Genomic DNA, 7,334 nt, shown 5'->3' on the forward strand with positions numbered 1-7,334 from the left:
TGGGCGGAAAGGAACGAACGTTTAGGCGAGACATAAATGGTCATAATTATGTTACAAAGTAGCAGCATATTTTGATACATTTAGCGAGGTTACTTTGTAGCGACTAGTTGGTACGTGCCAACCAAGTGAAGTGCAATGTTACAATGTGGCAACCTGTGCTGTGTGTGTGTCCCAAGGTTATTATAGTAAATGTAGTAAAAATATGAAATCAAATAATTAACAAACCGCTAAATGTATCAAAAACTAAAAGATCCTAACACTATTTTACTGTATTTGACTCCAAAACTAAATAAAACACAATAAAAAAACATCATTACTTGTTTTCAGTTTTCGTTTTTTTTCTCAAAGTTTTGGGCAAAATCCAATGGGGTTTTCACAACGTTTTTAAAGTGTTTTTAAGCTTCTGAATCTGGTGGGTCACATTGAGATTTACTTTAATTCAAATGTAGACTCAGCAAAATTATTTTTTACACAAGCAGAGCGACAGATATTGGTTGTGTTCCCCTGCTCAGATGTTGCATGCATCATCTGTCGGCACCAGATTTCGATACATTTTGGTTACGTCCCTCTGCTCAGAATTTGCGAAAGCATGCCAGATCTTACAATGCATGGATAGGTATTTTGTGCGTCAGCTAACCACATCATGTGGTATTGTAGTCTGGTGCTCGATTGCACAGTCGATGACTTGGCATGCACCCATTGGTTGATGCATGCAACTTCCGAGCAGCGGTACGCGACCATGATGTGGTTAGATAATACCTAAAATACCTATCCAAGTGTTGTAGGATTTGGCAGGCGTCAGCAACGTCTGAGCAGATGAACACATGCTCCCATTGAGATGAGTGCAAATGCAATAATTTGCTCTCACACAGTCACACAAAGTATCTGCACATGTGCCCAGGTACTTCAAACTGCCAACTAACAATCGAAGTTTGAGTGTTAAGATGAAAGTAGCAAACTGTAGACGAAAGTCGATGAGTAAAGTCGTGGGAGATGCGTCTGCACCGACAGAAAATTGGACAGCTTTTGCTTTAGTTTTTTAATAAAAATGTTAACTTTTTTTTATTTTTTTGCATATATAGCGCCTTCAGAAAGTATTCAGACCCTTTGACTTTTTTCACATTTTGTTACATTACAGCTTTATTATAAAATGTATTCCAAAGAATTGTTCTCATCAATCTACACACAGCACCCCATAATGACAAGGCAAAAACAGGTTTTCAGAAATGTTGGATAATATATTAAAAAATTTAAAAACTGTAATATCACATTTACATAACTATTCAGACCCTTCAAGTCCAGGTTCTGGCTGGGCCACTCAAAGACACTGCGTTGTCTTGGCTGTGTGCTTCACCCTAGTTTGAGGTCCTGAGCGCTCTGGAGCAGGTTTTCATCAAGGATCTCCCTATACTTTGCTCTGTTCATCTTTCCCTCGATCCTGACTAATCTCACAGTCCCTGCTGCTGAAAAACATCCCCACAACATGATGCTGCCACCACCAAGCTTCACCGTAGGGATGGTGCCAGGTTTCCTCCAGATATGACACTTCATCAGACCAGAGAATCTTGTTTCTCATGGTCTGAGAGTCCTTTGGGTGCCTTTTGGCAAACTCCAAGCGGGCTGTCATGTGTCTTTTACTGAGGAGTGGCTTCCGTCTTGCCACTCTACCATAAAGGTCTGATTGGTGGAATTTTGCAGAGATGGTATTCCTTCTGGAAGGTTCTCCGATCTCCACAGAGGAACTCTGGAGCTCTGACACACTGACCATTGGGTTCTTGGTCACCTCCCCGACCAAGGCCCTTCCCCCCAATTGCTCAGTTTGGCCAGGCGGCCAGCTCTAGGAAGAGTCTTGGTGGTTCTAAACTTCTTCCCTTTAACAATGATGGAGGTCACTGTGTTCTTGGGGACCTTCAATACTGCAGAAATGTTTTGGTACCCTTCCCCAGATCTGTGCCTCGGAGCTCTATGGACAATTCCTTCGACCTCATGGCTTGGTTTTTGCTCTGACATGCACTGTCAACTGTGGGACCTTATATAGACAGGTGTGTGCCTTTCTAAATCATGTACAATCAATTGAATTTACCAGAAGTGGACTCCAATCAAGTTGTAGAAACATCTCAAGGATGATTAATGGAAACAGGATGCACCTGAGCTCAATTTCAAGTCGCATAGCAAAGGGTCTGAATACTTATGTAAATAAATATTGGTTTTTATTTGTAATAAATTTGCAAAAAAAATGAAAAACCAGTTTCCTTTTTGTCATTATTCAGTATTGTGTGTAGATTGATTAGGATTTTTTTTAAATGTAATCCATTTCTGAATAAGGTTGTAACATAACAAAATGTGGAAAAAGTCAAGGGTTCTGAATATTTTCTGAATCCACTGTATATTGTCGTAAGTAGATTATTGGATTTATTTATGTTAAAAATGTGGATCACATGTAGGCCTATGTATCTAGATTGTAAGGATGTAGATGTAAGGATAAAGATGTATTTAAGCTCTAAATAGTAATCCACCCAAAACGGTAAACATGCATTGATAATAACCAATGATATGTGGCGACATCAACCGTTTATTAGTCCTTAGTGCCTTTTTGCTTCCAAAAAAATAGATGAAGGGTGTCTCCCACAATGCTTTGGTTCTGACTTCAAGTTGCAGTTGGTGAGGAGCAACTACAAACAGTTCCAGTCAACCTGGGTCGAAGGGTCATAACCTTTATTGTAAACGTCATGCAGTCAACATGTAGTCACAAGTTGGACAATTTTTATACCCATAATGCAACACACCTTGAAAGACAGTGACCAACGTTGGTCAAGGTCTTGACAAAAGTGATCTGCTAGAATGTGCCCAAAGTAGTAGTTGCTGGGCCAAAACAGCAGGACAGCTAATAATTTCTGCCAAATTTTCCAAAATGACGTTGGAAGCGGCTTACAGTAGTAAAATTAACATTAAATTCTCTTGCATAAGCTCTGGTGACATTCCTGCTGTTGTGAAAAACAGAGACAATTAAATAGTATGCAAGGTTAATCCGTCTCTGATCGCAGTCAAGGAAGAAGCTCAAAGAGTAAAAGGTTACATGTCCCTTATATAGTGGGAGGTGATAATACAATCATATTCACAACAGTTCTTCTATACAAGCAACGGTTACAGAACACAATGGCCTTGTGTTAGGGTGCAGTGATAACAGGAGTCTATAAAATGTATTGCATTACAGTCCACACAGAATAATAACATAACCCATGAGAAGTTACAACAGCTCACCCCAGTTCTGCCACAACACTGCAGTCAGAATGCCATAGCAATTGCACGCTTCATCAAAAACCTGAGACATCTGTTGTATTGTGTTGTGTGACAAAACTGCACATTTTCGAGTGGCCTTAGATTTTCCCCAGCACAAGGTGCACCTGTGTAATGATGATGCTGTTTAATCCGCTTCTTGATATGCCACACCTGTCAGGTGGATGGATTATCTTGGCAAAGGAGAAATGTTCACTAACAGGGATGTAAACAAAATGTGTGCACAACATTTGAAATAAATAAGCTTTTTGTGCGTTATGAAAAACAAAAACAAAAAATGTTCAGCTCATGAAACATGGGACCAACACTTTACATGTTTTATATTTTAGTTCAGTATAGTATACCCCTCTGGTTGTTGCGGAAATCAAATCAAATCAAATGTATTTATATAGCCCTTCATACATCAGCTGATATCTCAAAGTGCTGTACAGAAACCTAGCCTAAAACCCCAAACAGCACGCAATGCAGGTGTAGAAGCACGGTGGCTAGGAAAAACTCCCTTGAAAGGCCAAAACCTAGGAAGAAACCTAGAGAGGAACCAGACTATGAGGGGTGGCCAGTCCTCTTCTGACTGTGCCGGGTGGAGATTATGACAGAACATGGCCAAGATGTTCAAATGTTCATAAATGACCAGCATGGTCAAATAATAATAATCCCAGTAGTTGTCGAGGATGCAGCAAGTCAGGACCTCAGGAGTAAATGTCAGTTGGCTTTTCATAGCCGATCATTAAGAGTATCTCTACCGCTCCTACTGTCTCTAAAGAGTTGAAAACAGCAGGTCTGGGACAGGTAGCACGTCCGGTGAACAGGTCAGGATTCCATAGCCGCAGGCAGAACAGCAACTACTACTGTTTACTTTGTGCATCTACATAATCTCTCTGAGTCTACTTTTAAACAGAATCTAAAGTACTGTATGACCTGACCCAGTGCAATCAGAGAAGGAGCAAACCCATTATTGCAGGGCAGAATTTTTTGTTTTGGCAGGGGATGCATAGAATGCAAAAACGATAGATTCCAACTTCCACTCACAACTCTATAACAAGTACAAAGTAAGCGTTAAATAATTGCTATTTATAAAAGTATTGAGTGGTAGTGCATGTTTGAAGTTGCTAACTTACTCCATTGGAAAACAGCGGATTACATTGCATAATTTGACATCACAATAATTATGTTTTTAATAGAAACTTTCATCGTAAAAGGGAAAGTCACTCAGTAAAATCTTGCTTGAGAAAAAGTTTAAAAGTATTTGGTTTTAAATATACTTAATTAAGTATCAAAAGTAAATGTAATTGCTAAAATATACTTGAGTATCAAAAGTAAAAGCAAAAATTAAGCATAAATTAAGCATAAATTAAGCAAACCAGACGGCAAGGTTTTCTTGTTTTAAAATGTATGGATAGCTAGGGGCACACTCCAACACTCAGACATAATTTACAAACAAAGCATTTGTGTTTAATGAGTCCGCCAGATCAGATGCAGTAGGCATGACCAGGGATTTTCTCTTTAAATGCGTGAATTAGACCATTTTCCTGTCCTGCTAAGCATTCAAAATGTAACGAGTACTTTTGGGTGTCAGGGAAAGCGTAAGGAGTAAAAACTACATTATTTTATTCAGGAATGTAGTGAAGTAAAAGTAAAAGTAATCAAAAATATGAATAGTAAAGTAAAGTACAGATACCATAAAAAACAACTTAAGTAATACTTGAAAGTATTTTTTACTTATGTACTTTACACCACTGGTCAATACGTCCAGTCACTACAAAGATGCAGGCGTCCTTCCTAACTCAGTTTCCAGAGACAAAGGAAACCGCTCAGTAATTTCACCATGAGGCCAATGGTGACTTTAAAACAATTATAGGAGAAAACCGAGGATGGATCAACAACATTTTAGTTACTCCACAATACTAACCTAAATGACAGAGTGAAAAGAAGGAAGTGTGTACAGAATAAAAATATTCCTAAAACATGCATCCTGTTTGCAACACGGCATTAAAGTAATACTGCAAGAAATGTGGCAAAGGCAATTAACTTGTTGTCCTGAATACAAAGTGTTATGTTTGGGGCAAATCCACTACAACACATTACTGAGTACCACTCTTCATATTTTCATAGTGGTGGCTGCATCATGTTATGGGTATGCTTGTAATCGTTCAGAAATGGAATGAAGCTAAGCACAGGAAAAATCCTTGAGGAAAACCTGGTTAATTCTGCTTTCCACCATACACTGGGAGATTAATTCACCGTTCAGCAGGACAATAACCTAAAATGCAGAATCTGCACTGGAGTTGTTTACCAAAAAGACAGTGAATTTTCCTGAGTGACCAAATTACAGTTTTGACTTAAATCTACTTGGAAGACCTGAAAATGGTTGTTGAGCAAAGATCAACAACCAATATGACAAAGCTTGAAGAATAATGGTCAAATGTTGCACAATCCAGGTGTGGAAAGCTCTTAGAGCAGCGTTTCCCAAACCCTGTCCTGGGGAACTGAAGGGGTGCATGTTTTGTTTTTTTGCCATAGCAATACACAGATGATTCAAATAATGAACTCATAATCAAGCTTTGATTATTTGAATCAGCTGTGTAGTACACAGGAGGTTTGAATTCAGGTTGTAACGCAGGCACAGAGGAATTAAAGAGACAAATAAAAGATAAAATCTGCCTTTTCTTTCTATTGCCCCTTGAATGAAACCTGCAGTTGACATTAGTTCACAGGAATGTATAAATGTAGAAAGCCTTTTGAAAAGTGTAGGCCTGGGCAGGCCCATTGACAAGGGTAGGACTAGGCCCATTGAAAAGGGTAGGTCTGGGCCTATTGAAAAGGGTAGGACTAGGCCTATTGAAAAGGGTAGGTCTGGGCCTATTGAAAAGGGTAGGACTAGGCCCATTGAAAAGGGTAGGACTAGGCCTATTGAAAAGGGTGGGTCTGGGCCTATTGAAAAGGGTAGGACTAGGCCTATTGAAAAGGGTAGGTCTGGGCCTATTGAAAAGGGTAGGACTAGGCCCATTGAAAAGGGTAGGACTAGGCCTATTGAAAAGGGTAGGACTAGGCCTATTGAAAAGGGTAGGTCTGGGCCTATTGAAAAGGGTAGGACTAGGCCTATTGAAAAGGGTAGGACTAGGCCTATTGAAAAGGGTAGGTCTGGGCCTATTGAAAAGGGTAGGTCTGTGCCTATTGAAAAGGGTAGGACTAGGCCTATTGAAAAGGGTAGGACTAGGCCTATTGAAAAGGGTAGGACTAGGCCTATTGAAAAGGGTAGGACTAGGCCTATTGAAAAGGGTAGGACTAGGCCTATTGAAAAGGGTAGGACTAGGCCTATTGAAAAGGGTAGGACTAGGCCTATTGAAAAGGGTAGGACTAGGCCTATTGAAAAGGGTAGGTCTGGGCCTAATGAAAAAAAAAGCGGTTGACACATCTGAACTCATTAATTATCAAAAGAGCACAAATCGATTGATGTTTCTCCATTCTCTACATCACATATCAATCAATATATATAGGTTAGAAACTGATACACTGCATTTTGTCAACCCCACTCTATTTCCAACAAGTAGCCTATTCAAATGCTTACCACTGTTAACTTCAGTTGACAAAATGGTTGATCAATGCACCGATGAGATAATGACTGTTATTATTTTAGAATACTGTACACAGCCTATGGGTACATAGACGATGATTGGTTGGTGTTAGTTTTTTCTTATTGTTATGTAAAACTTGTGAAATAACCCAGAAGACAGCAAGAGGGCGGTCTCACCACTTTGTAATGGGTTGTCCTTTCACTGACAGTACCTATTCTGTCCAGATGGGGGCACCCTACAACAGTGTACTGGAAGAGGACCAATGGCTTCCAGTCTCAACCTACTGCCTGTTTAAGAGGGGGTTGTAGCTGCTGCGGTGGATATGTGAGTTTATCAAGGCAATTCTTTTTATAATCCTCCAGATACTCGCTTGTACATGTTTTATCTGTTTAATAGTGCTTTATGGCTACAAGCCATAAAAAACTGCTTTTTATTGTGACATGAAACACATTGTTTGGGGAA

The sequence above is a fragment of the Oncorhynchus masou genome, chromosome 29 (genome assembly GCF_036934945.1).
Source record: "Oncorhynchus masou masou isolate Uvic2021 chromosome 29, UVic_Omas_1.1, whole genome shotgun sequence".
In the NCBI taxonomy this organism is placed as follows: Eukaryota; Metazoa; Chordata; class Actinopteri; order Salmoniformes; family Salmonidae; genus Oncorhynchus; species Oncorhynchus masou.